The 12,742-nt window shown below is 43.1% G+C and overlaps 1 long non-coding RNA gene across 1 annotated transcript in view; it reads right to left on the bottom strand.

Annotated features, from left to right (window-relative positions):
* Positions 1 to 257: 257 nt before the first annotated feature.
* The window catches only part of LOC138844837 (uncharacterized), a 77,458-nt gene continuing 64,973 nt past the window's right edge, over positions 258 to 12,742 (bottom strand). Inside the window, exon 3 of the long non-coding RNA XR_011381204.1 lies at positions 258 to 706. This is a non-coding gene — a long non-coding RNA (uncharacterized lncRNA). The remainder of the gene's footprint in view (positions 707 to 12,742) is intronic.

Genomic DNA, 12,742 nt, shown 5'->3' with positions numbered 1-12,742 from the left:
CACCATCAGAGTGCCCAATTTTGTCTTCTACCTCTTTAACTTCATCTCCATTATCAGCAATTTTATTTATGTTTTAGAATTTAGTTCAAATTGAAGGTATAACCAGAGGATATCACTACTCCTAATCTAGGTAATACCAGTGAGCAAAAATACAGTGTCTTCAATGGCAAACATCCAACTTTCAGTATTATGCCAAACTTATTGAAGAACATGATACTGGGATTTTTTACAATGATGGAATAATAAAAATCATTAAAGCAATTTATCAGGTTTATTATGCACATCAAGTGAAAGTGTTGGCAGTGTGTGCAAATGTAGAGCACAGTGTGTAAATTGTTGAGTATTGTCAGGCAGAAGTGATAAAATTAATCATGCTGGGTAAAAATATATGGGAATAAGAATTCAGCAGACAATGTTAAGCAGAGAAGCACCACATGGAAGTATGGAATCATTGTTTCATCAATGGATACCCTATTCTGGGTTCACAGCTGGGAGGTAGAAATACACTTGGAGATGCAGAAGTCCCTGATCCTCTTCATGATGACTTTTACCCAACCCAACCAAGACAGTATTCTTAGTCATTCTTACATGGAAGCAAGTGTCTTTAGGCCTTTATCTCAGCTGTGGGCTCTTTCAATTATCCTTCTTCCAGTGCTGGACTTAAGTATCCTGTAAGTGGAGCAGATTTTCTTCCCCAGAAGAGCAGCTGGAGACAACAGTGGAGAATCAGGTGTCAATGATTGTGAAAATGTAATTGACCCTACAGAGCCCTCTAGTGGTGAAGTCACATTCAAATGATTCATGACCCATTATTATATCCCAATGAGGACCCCAGCAACACTCAGGCCTCCCAGAGTTAATTCAACCAAAGATACTCTCCAGTTAGCACACCTTCTCTCGCTTGTTATTGAGAGAGGCGCTTGAGGACTTAATCTAGGAGAGCTTCCTTGTCAGATGCTTTGACCCCCAAGAGGAGAGTTCTTGCACACAGTAATCATAAGCCTCTCTCCCTGGTCTATGTCCTTGGATGCAATGTGCAAGCTTCATGACACAGAAAAATAAGGAAGGAAGGAAGGAAGGAAGGAAGGAAGGAAGGAAGGAAGGAAGGAAGGAAGGAAGGGAGGGAGGGAGGAAGGAAGGAAGAGAGAAAGAAAGGAAGGAAGGAAGAGAGAAAGAAAGAAAGGAAGAGAGAAAGAAAGGAAGGAAGGAAGAGAGAAAGAAAGAAAGGAAGGAAGAGAGAAAGAAAGAAAGGAAGGAAGAGAGAAAGAAAGAAAGGAAGGAAGAGAGAAAGAAAGAAAGGAAGGAAGAGAGAAAGAAAGGAAGGAAGGAAGGAAGGAAGGAAAAGAAAATAGCATTGTGGTGCAACTCATGGGTTTACCATAAATTTAGATAAAGCGGGGGCTGGTGCTGTGCCATAATCATTAAGCCTCTGCCTGTGGCACTGGTATCCCATACAGGTGCTGGTTCATGTCTCGGCTGTTCCACTTCCAATCCAGCTTTGTGCTAATGACCTGGGAAAGCAGTGGATGGTGGCCCAAGTGCTTGGACCCCCGTACCCATGTGTGAAGAAGCTCATGGTTCCTGGCTTTGAGTTGGTCCAGCTCTGGCCATTGTGTCCATTTGGGGAGTGAACTAGCAAATGGAAGACCTCTCTCTTGGTCTTTCCCCTTGTCTATCTATGACTGCTTGTCAAATAAATAAGTAAATATTTTTAAAAATAAGACAAAGTAACATTTATCTGTGTAATTTCTGTTCTATAAGTAAATCAGAAATTAGAGACTAAGCATAATTGGTTTTCAAATTTCCTATAAATCAAAAATTTACCTCTTGCAGTGGCATGCAGTAAAATTTACTTTTTCAAAGAGGAAGAAGTTTACTAAGAGTCTTCAAAGAACTTTCTATGATGAGCCAAATTCACTGTTGCCAGAAAAAAATTTGTAAATTTTAGGAAGGCTGATAAGAAAAAAATCAGATATGTCTTCTCCTAGCCACATGACTTTGTGAGATTAAGAAAGTGCTTTGGCTGACACCGTGGCTCAATAGGCTAATCCTCCACCTGTGGCGCCGGCACACCAGATTGTAGTCCTGGATGGAGTGCCAGATTCTGTCCCGATTGCAGGTGCAGTGGCCATTGGGGGTTGAACCAATGGAAAAGGAAGACCTTTCTCTCTCTGTCTCTCTCTCACTGTCTACTCTGCCTGTAGGAAAAAAAAAAAAAAAGAGAGTGCTTTGTTTCAACTTTTTCCTATTGATGAATACTGTCACTTGAAATTTTTTCTTTAAAACTAAATACTAATTACCAGTAATCAATCATCCAAATAAGTACAGGATAATATACATTAATTATTTTTTATTCAGCACATCATAGTGACAAGTGTAGAGTAGTAGCACATTTATAGTCTGTTCTGGACTCTATTAAAATATTTATTTATGAGAGAGAGAGAGATCTTCCACCTGCTGGTTCATTCCCCAAATGACTACCATTGCTGGGGCTGGGCCAGGCAAAAACCAGGAGCATGGAACTCCAACGGTTCTTCCATAAAAGTGGAAAGTGCCAAAGTATTTCAGTAATGTTCTGCTGCTTTCCTACACACATTAGTAGTGAACTGGGTCAGAACTGGGACTGGAACCTGAGTTCATCTGGGATGCCAGCATTGTGAGCAGCTGCTTAATCTGCACCAAATGCTGGCCCCTGTTCTTGATTCTTAAAGGAAGGACACAGTAATGTCTAGCTGAAGAGAGATATGTACCAGACTTGAGTTTTACTATGGACAGATGACAGACACTGTAGATTTAGCTGAGTTTATGCCCAAGGGGTAGGACTCATTTAAGTTTCTTTTTTTAAAGATGTATTTTATTTACTTGAAAGACAGAGTTACAGAGAGAGCCAGAGCCAGAGTGAGAGCAAGAGCGAGAGTGAGAGTGAGAGAGAGAGAGAGAGAGAGAGATGTCTTCCATTCCACTGGTTCTCTCCCCAGTGACTGCAATGCCCAGAGCTGAACTGATCCAAGCCAGGAGCCAGGAGCTTCTTCCAGGTGTCCCATGTAGGTTAGGGACCCAAGGACCTGGGACATCTTCCACTGCTTTCCCAGGCATAGCAGAGAGCTGGATCAGAAAAGGAGCAGGCAAGACTTGAACTGGTGCCCATAAAGGATGCTGGTGCTGCAGGCTAGGGCTTTAACCCACTGCACCATAGCACTGCCCCCATTTGGATCTTCTAACAAATCCTGGTGTTAGCTTGACTTGTAAATAGAGACAATTAATAAATTGCACAATAACCTTGGTAAATCATAGAGATATCTTTTGTTTATTTAGAAGGAGACTTTTAAAAGTAACTTTATAAAGAATATAAGGAGGGACTAGCATTTAAGCCACCATTTGTGAGAATGAAATCCTATATGGGTGCCAGTTCAAGTTCTGGCTGCTACACTTCTGCTACAGCTCCTTGATGATGGCCTGAGGAAACATTAGAGAATTGGGCAAGTGCTTGGGCTCTTTCACCATGTGGCAGGCATGGACGAAGTTCCTGGCTTTGGCCTAACCCAACCCCTGTCTTTGTAGCCATTTGGGGAATGAACCAGATGATGGAAGATCTGTCTTTCTCTCTTCTCCGTAACTTTGACTTTCAAATAAACAAATAAGTCTTTTATAAAATAGGTGATATTATCCAATGTTAAAATGAATTCTTCAATGTTTCTTCAAAGGTCCTTTATTCTTCTGTATTGTAGGAAATAGCTGAAAATATTTAAACCCATTTTGATAGAGATTTTTAAAATTTATTTGAAAGAATTATAGAGATAGCTATAGAGATATATAGAGAAATATAGAGAAAGAGAGGGAGAGAGAGATAGAGAGAGAAAGAGAGAGATGTTGGTTCCATTTGTTGGTTCACATCCCAAATGGCCACAATGGCCAGGACTGGGCTGATCCAAATCCAGAAGCCATGAGCTCCTTCTGGGCTGCCCACATAGGTGCAGGACCCCAAATACTTCGACCATCTGAGACTTGAATTGGTGGCCATATGGGATGCCAGCACCATAGTCACTGGCTTTACCCACTATTTTCACAGTGCTGGGCCTCAATTTTATTTTAAAAATAATAAAAAAGTAAGTTGCATATTTTACTTACAATCAAATAGATTAAAAATAGGTACATTTGTTTTGGGAATCTCTAACATTTTCAATCATTATACCAATTTAAAAGTCTTAGTACATCAGCTTGAACAGATACAGAGGTCCAGGTTGGGTAGATTTTTTTCTTCTGTGGAATTTACATACATTCTATCATCCTAATGATTTTTAGTTCTTTAGCAATGCTTTATATAAAAGCACTCAACATTTCATGTTTATAAAATTAAATGATAATGTGTATTGTCCATGAACCTTTTGAAATACCTTCTTATAAAATATAGGGGCTGGCACTGTGGCATAGCGAGTAAAGCCACCGCCTGCAGTGCCAGCACCCCATATGGGCACTGGTTTGAGACTGGGCTGCTCCACTTCTGATCCAGTTCTCTGCTATGGCCTGGGAAAGCAGTAGAAGATGGCCCAGGTCCTTGGGCCCCTGTACCCATGGGGAAACCCAGAGGAAAATCCTGGCTCCTGGCTTCAGATCAGCTCAGCTCTGGCCATTGCAGACATTTGAGGAGTGAAGCAGTAAATGGAAGACCTCTTTCTCTCTCTCTCTGCCTCTCTTTCTCTCTCTGTGTAACTCTTTCAAATTAAATCTTGAAAGGGACAAAGGAAGGAAGGAAGGAAGGAAGGAAGGAAGGAAGGAAGGAAGGAAGGAAGGAAGGAAGGAAGGAAACAGAAGAATCTGAAATGAATGAATGAATGAATGAAGGGAAGGAAGGAAGGAAGGGAGGGAGGGAGGGAGGGAGGGAGGGAGGGAGGAAGGAAGGAAGGAAGGAAGGAAGGAAGGAAGGAAGGAAGGAAGGAAGACAGAAAAGGAAAGAAAGAAAACAGAAGGGGTAACAAGAACCTGAAATGACTGAGGCTTATGTCCTTGTTCCATCAGTCCCAACTCTGAGTATAGATAAGGACATGGGGTGCCAGTTTCTTTCTGGCTACTTCTTGCTGATATGAACCATTGACATGGAGTGAGTATCTGTACTCTGGATTGGATTGATTGAAGAGCAGTCTTGGGTTTTTCCTGCATAATTGCTGGGGATTTAGTAGTCATATGCTTTTGAAATATGTTAATTATACATGGTAATAATGGAAGCATTATGACTATGAGGATAAAAGGAGAAATTAGAAACATTGCCCATGGTGGGAAAGATGGCCAAAATGAGGAGAACAAAGAGGGATATAGGAGAGCAAAAGAGTCCTGCCAGTTAATGTGAAGACAGATGTACGCCTGAGTGCTCCTGTTTTGTTTAGTGTGTACGTGCAGTCAAGGAGCTGTGGGGTAGTTAGTCTGGCCTGCTTCTGGTCCTGAGGCCCCTCATTTCCTAGCTGGCCTGGGAGGAGAGCTGGCCTGAATAGATTAGTTTTAATAGGTGACATCTCTAAAAGAAATTTAGAACTCTGCCTGCAATGTTACTGATGCTAGGTCATCCCTTCAACCATGCTGGTTACTTTGGAAGTTGGGAAGAGTGAAGGGCTTTTTCAGTTTAGGGAGGGCCAACAGGGTCTGCAGCTCTGACCCAGGAGTCCTTCAACCTCCAGGGCAGTTCCATTTCCAGTAGTGTCGCTCTTGGTAGAGTTGTCAGGCCCCTTCAGGAGCCATCTTCTAGCATGACTGCTGCTTGCCCAATGCCCAGATTGCTCATATTGCCAATCAGTGCCATTTGAGGTAGACAGGCTTTGTTGGGTCTCCTTGGTGGAAGACTCCTATGTAAGGCAACCATTAATTGGCCTGCCATCTATCCTTACATTGCTCTTGTACATTGGCTGCCTAAATAACTCCTCTTCCTCCTAGTCTCTGTTAAAGTGGACTACAGAGGCAGCCTTTGGGAAGGTCAGCCAAGGGGGTGCTCAATCCCATCCCTAATCCTTGGTGGCCAGAGCTACAAATCTATAGTCACAGGCATGTTATCACAGTGTTTTTCAGGGCTGGTACTGTGGCACAACAGGTTAAAGCCCCAGCATGCAGTGCTGGCTCACCATACGGATGCCAGTTCAAGTCCCAGATGCTTCACTTTTGATCCAGCTCCCTGCTAATGCACCTAGGAAAACAGCAGAGGATGGCACAATTCCTTGGGCCCCTGAATCCATGTGGGAGAACTAGGAAGAAGCTCCTGGTTCCTGACTTTGGAATAGTTCTGCTCATGTGGCCATTTGCAGAGTGAACCAGAAGATGGGAGACTTCTCTTTCTCTTTGTAATTCTTTCAGATAAATAAAATAAAAATAAACCTTTAGAATAAATAAAAATAAAAAAAAAAGAAAGATAAGATTATGCCCATAAGGAAAAGTATGTCCCTCTAGGTAAGATCAAACATTAAGACCATCTTATCTAAATTGTCATGCATTTTGAAGTAATTATTAAGACCCTCTCTCCCTTAGTTTGGTTTGAAAAGGAAGGCTTCAAATGTTTACTGTACAAAAAGTCTTTCAGAACCTTGAAGAGGACACATTTTAAACATAGAGCCCACAATGTTTCAATTTCCATGAGCAGTAAATTTGATTTTTAGTACAAAATGTGAATGATGAAAGACTTTAAATAGGTAAAATTGTAAATGGTTAAATTTATAAACTCATTAAATAAAAAGAAGAGGTGATTGCCTACTCCAGACAGTATTTTCAAAAGCATCTGCAAGATTTTATAAAACATTTATCTCTTTTAGGCCTCTAGGACCTTTTTATGAAGATAACCATCATGACTGATAGCAACACAACAAGATGATAGGACTTTTGTAGCATTTGGACATTTGTATTGATAGCATTTTACATCATCATAACATTTAGTACCATTTCACATCTTGATACTACCTTTAATATAACCCAATTAGCCTAATTAGTTGATGTCTCTACAAGATGAAAGAAATATCCTTTAACATTTCCAGGGTCCCAACTGGAAATATCAAAGTCCAAAGAATTTGGAACTTTATTTTTTGAATGCCTGCAAAGATGCCAAGAAGGCTTAAAATGTCTGGTAGAAATAGGATCCCTTAACATCTTAATGTAATATAGGCCAGACTTGATCATTGTTCAAAAGTGATCCCTCAAATGCTTTAAAATGAGCATATAATCAAACCACAACTCTTATTAATAAAGACTCAGGTGTTTTTAAACAATTGATCTCTTTGGTCTTTCTCTAAAATGGATAAGTAAAACCTTAAATGAGTTAGCACACAGAATCATCTCATAATTTGAAGCAATTTTAACAGAGAAATAGAGAAGAAAAGAGAGCTTACTGGAGTTGGTAGAAAACTGACAGAGTCACCAATTAAACAAAAAACTATTAAAAGGAGATGCTTTTAATCTATTTCAGAATTAGCAATTAAGACTATCACCAAATAGTTTTGCTGATTTCCTTGAGTTACATTTTGAATCGATCCTTTAAAAAATCTCCAAATTAAGAGATTTTCTAAATAAAAGAATATAGCAAATTTCAATCTTAATCTCAAGTGGTCTTGAATAATTTTTCATATATGAACATTTGTAAAAATATATTTGTTAACAAATTTAAATTATTTTATAGACTGTAAATCAGAGATTACAAAATAGGGGCCAGCACTGTGGTGCAGTGGGTTAAAGTCCCAGCCTGTGGCACCAGCATCCCATATGGGCGATGGTTCAAGTCCCAGCTGCTCCACTTCTGATCTAGCTCTCTGTTATGGCCTGGGAAAGCAGTAGAAGATGGCCCATGTCCTTGGGCCCCTGCACCCATGGAGACCTGTAAAAAGCTCCTGGTTCCTGGCTTGGGATCAGATCAGATCAGCTCTGGCCATTGTGGTCATTTGGGGAGTAAACCAGTGGAATGGGCAATCTCTCTCTCTGGCTGTACCTCTCTCTGTAACTCTTCCAACTAAATAAAATAATTCTTTAAATAATCTTCCTAGATTCAAGACAGAAATTCCTTCAAACCCAATATCCAGTTGAATTTTACAACTGAACCAAAATTTCATGCACGAGATCATTATTTACCAAAGACATCTTTTTGGATTTTAAACTGAATTTGAGCCTAGTTTTTTATCCAGAAAACACCTTGGGCTAATAATGTCTGGTCAACCATCAGCTACTTGGAACTGTCTGAAGCAACTACATCTTCAGGCAGCTCCACGACCCCAAGGTTGACTGTGCCCAGTGTGGCCAGGGTGCTACAGATGAGTTACTCACTAGTGATTGTTCAACATCACATTCAATTTCATGAAGGAGGACATTCATCAGAGCAGATGGGCACCTTCTTGTTGAAGAGATTCCCAATGAGGACAATGTAATAGGTGACAAAATGAAGTGCTACTGTGGAGAGAGAGTTATGCCTGGAAATAGTAATGAACCCAGTGAGCCAGTTGGTTCGAGCATTATTCCACATAGGTTAGGAGAGCTATCTCCCAAGGTAATGTTTCCATGGGAGGGGCCCTTTATTTCCTTTCCACCCCTTGTGTGGAATATTGCTGGATAGAGGGCTTCATGGGTGTGGAATTCCTGAAATCCTACCAGGACTTTACAAAGGACTTGGTGGCCCACTTGGTGGAGGTCATGAGAAATTCCAATGTGGCCAGGTTAAAATAACAGGCAAGACTTTGTCTCCATGAAATATTAGCGAAGAGATTTTGGCTGCCGCTAGACAAGGCAAGGGAAAAGATAGAAGGCGGCTAGGCATGGGGCATTCTTTCAAGTGAAGTTGCTCAGGACTTGCCACAGTTCTTGAGATTTCTTTGCCAGCACTGCCAAATATATTACTGGAGATGGCTGGAACAGAGATTTTTGTCTTCATGTGAGAGAGAATCTAGATGTGATATAGAGTAGCAGTGCAAGATGTGGCTGCATTATGTTAGTTTTAGGATTTTAGGACTCATAGAAGGATAGGAAGTAGCTAGTTAAAGAAGTCTTTATGGGCCACTGCTGTGGCATAGGGAATAAAGCCTCCACCTGCAGTGCCAGCATCCCATGTGGGTACTGGTTCGTGTCCTGGCTGCTTCACTTCCAATCCAGCTGTCTGCTACGGCCTGGGAAAGGAGCAGAAGATGGCCCAAGTCCTTGGATCCCTGAATCCATGTGGGAGACCAGGAAGAGGTTCCTGGCTTCTGGCTTCTGATCAGCAGAGCTCTGGCCATTGCAGCCATTTGGGGAGTGAACCAATGGAAGGAAGACCTTTCTCTGTCTCTCCCTCTCTCTGTCTGTAATTATAACTCTCATGTTGGGGTCTCAAGCCCGATGCTAGCCCCTGACCAGCAGGGGCAGCACAAGCCCTCCCCAAAAAGGTGAACGGGAAAGGTAAGGTTGACAGGTGAACATACCACAAGCACCCATGAGTTCTGTCGAAGCAGGAACCACTTTATTGAGGAAGTGTGCAGGCTTATAAAGCTTACAAAAGACATGCAAAGTAGGGGAGCCAATCAGTGAAAATGTCATGTAGGCATGGGTGGACCACACACAGGGGCACCTTAAGCAAAGTATAGAGATCATGCACTGTCCACGTGTCTGGAACTAAAGCAGACCTATCCCTGCCGGTGGTCTGATGATGTAGCTTAATGGCAGCAGCCACAGACACACCCCTCAAACATCCACCAGGCACCATATTGTGATGGGCATTTTAGGCAATGCCCAATACTCTCAAATAAAATAAGTAAAATCTTTTTTTTCTTTTTTGAGAGGCAGAGTTAGACAGTGAAAGAGAAAGACACAGAGAAAGGTCTTCCTTCCGTTGGTTCACCCCCCTAAATGGCCACTACAGCTGGTGCGCTGTGCTGATCTGAAGCCATGAGCCAGGTGCTTCCTCCTGGACTCCCATGCAGTTGCAGGGCCCAAGCACTTGGGCCATCCTCCACTGCCTTCCTGGGCCACAGCAGAGAGCTGGACTGGAAGAGGAGCAACTGGGACAGAACGGATGCCCCATCAGGGACTAGAAACCCGGGGTGCCAGCGCTGTAGGCAGAGGATTAGCCAAGTGAGCCATGGCACTGGCCAATAAATAAAATCTTGAAAAAAAAAAAAAGAACTCATGAATTAAGCAAAATATGGCCTGAGGGAAGAAGGTCCTTTCACAGGAAAGAGTCATCCCAACTGAGAACCTAAGTTCTGAGTTCTCTAAGAGGAGACCACGAGAATCCCCAAGCTCAGACCAGTGTCCCAGTTTTAAGCTGTTACAGATAAGCATTTCCCCCAAGAGCAGGAAACTGACTAAACATGCCAGGCCCTAAGAGGGGCATGAACTGGCCCAATCAAATACCCAGGCCCTAAAGGGAGGAAGAAACCTCATGAGCATTGCCCCAATATGCTTGAGGTGGCAGAGACCTCTCTTACCAATCCAGTGGGTTGAGAATTAGGTTCACTGTGGCCTGCAGTGATGAGATCTGGCAAAAGCTCTGTGAATGCATTGAGAAATGAGAAAGTGCAAGCAGATGAGAAAGTGATCTGGAGAGCATCTCTCAGGGCCATCTGAGTCAGAAGGGAAAAGGACATGGTGGGAAAGAGAAGGTAGGTAGAGACAGTAAAAAGGGAAAAGAGTTCAGAAAGGAGAAGAAAGTCTGGAGAAAATTAACATGCACAGCTCTTACCAAAAGGATACGGGAGTGGCTGATTGAGGCCAGTTGCCATTCCCTCACTCCCCCCTCACATGGCACACCACACGTAAGGTGATGATATGAACACACAGTCAGACTGAATTTATTCAAAGAAAATGAACTTGCAGAAGTTGACCAGCTGCCAGTGTGCACAAAGACCAAACATGTGGCTGAAGTCCCAGACACCAGCAACCAGGGCCTTATTATATCTTAGGTGGGTTAGGGTAAAGGTGGGGAATAGTAGGTGGAGATGAGCTTCTCCATATAGGTTTTCCAAGTTTTTCAAGGGCTTCCAAACCTGGAGAAGAATGTATGGGGTGAGGTGGGAACAATATAGGATGTGAGACTGAACTGGTCTCTTGAAAGAAGGCAGGGGTAACAAGAACCTAAAATGACTGACGCTTATGTTCTTGTCCCATCATAAGCCAAAGCCAAGAGCCTGGAACTCCATCTGAGTTCCCACATGGATGGCAGAGACACAAGCACTTGGGCTGCTTTCCCAGGTGCATTAGTGCTGTGGGCTAGCTTAGCCTCAAACTTCAATTTCATGCTCTTGCCTTTTACTTAAAGAAGAATTCTAAGTTCAGGCACAAATACAACATGCAGCATGATGAGGCTTATTTATAGTGAGAATACATAGGAATAGTCTTTATTAAAGCAGAGTGTGGCAGGAAGGGGAAAGACAGACTCCCATACCAGGCTCTTCTGTGTCCATGAGGGGAGAGAGAGCAAGCATGCATTCCCCTTCACCAAGCTTCTTATGAGCTTCCAAAAGGGCAGTATTTACATAGTCTGCTTGACATGTGGGTGATAGGATTACCTGGGGGTGGAGGAGGTATGGCTTTCAGCTCATGAACTATCTATCTGTCGCTCCCCCTCTTCGTGGAGGAATGACACAGGACCCTGCGCTGTTCTTCTGTCTGCTCGGCCCTCCCCGGGTTTGCTGCTGGTTCTTCCCGGGTTGGCTACCGACCCTTCCACCTCCGTGGAAGGGCAGTTCCCCCTGCCACCTTCCCCACTTCCGCGGGGGAGCAGCACACCGCCGGCTGGCTCTCTCGGGGGCTGCACAGGTGTTCCCTTAGGTGTTCCCTTAGATGTTCCCCTTAGATGTTCCCTGGTGCATGTTGTCTCTCTCCTCCTTTATAGTCCTCTTCCACCAATCCCAACTCTGCTACCCACACGCCGAGTACGCTGCTCTCCTCCAATCAGGAGCAAGATCAGCTCCTGCAGCTCAGTCAATCAAATTGGCGAGAGGCAGCTGCATAGAAGTTGTTACTCCCTTCTCAGCACCATATTGTGGGAGAGCAGATGCATAGAATAAGTCTTAATTCCAGTAACTTAGTCTAGTCCGAGTTGCTCCCAGTTGCTCTCCACACTATCTACCTTAGTTTTTCCACATCATGAGCAGGGAGCTGGATTGGAAGTGGAGCAGCTGAGACTGCAACCAACATGCAGGTGGGATTGCTTGCATGTAGAGGTGGCTTAACCCATAGTGCCACAACACTGGCCCTGATATTGACATATCATTAACTAAAGTCTTTTTCATTTTCAATTCCTCAGTTATTACATAATATACTTTTTCTGTCTTCGTAACCACAAATTATCATTTTAAAATCAAAATCTAGGCATTTTAATTATAAAAATAATACATGGGGTGGCATTGTGATTCTGCAGGTTGAGCTGTTGCTTAGAATACCAGTATCCCATAACAGAAAGCCTGATATGAGTCCTGCCTGCTCTTCTGTTCCAGCTCCCTGATAATCCAGTTTCCTGGTAATGCACCTGGAAGGACAGACAGTGACCCAAGTGCCTAGATCCCTGTTGCTGTGGATTCGTTTCTGAGAGGAAGAGGGTGGTGGGGGAAAGAGGTGCAGAGTCACCACACAGACCCCAGGAGTCGGGTGAAAGCAGGCCTGAGGCAAGCAGTTGCTACAGCTGCTTATATAGTAAGGCAGCCAATCCAGTCAAGGGGCGGTCTATGCCCTAACCAATCACAGCCTGTTGCCAGGCAGTTTCCAAAGCCATCCTTTCACAGACTGTTGCCAGCCAGGCTCTGTTGCCAGGCAGTTT

The sequence above is a fragment of the Oryctolagus cuniculus genome, chromosome 12, assembly GCF_964237555.1.
Source record: "Oryctolagus cuniculus chromosome 12, mOryCun1.1, whole genome shotgun sequence".
Lineage (NCBI taxonomy): Eukaryota > Metazoa > Chordata > Mammalia > Lagomorpha > Leporidae > Oryctolagus > Oryctolagus cuniculus.
Note: the sequence above shows the minus strand (reverse complement) of the source record. Positions and strands in the feature narration are given on the sequence as shown.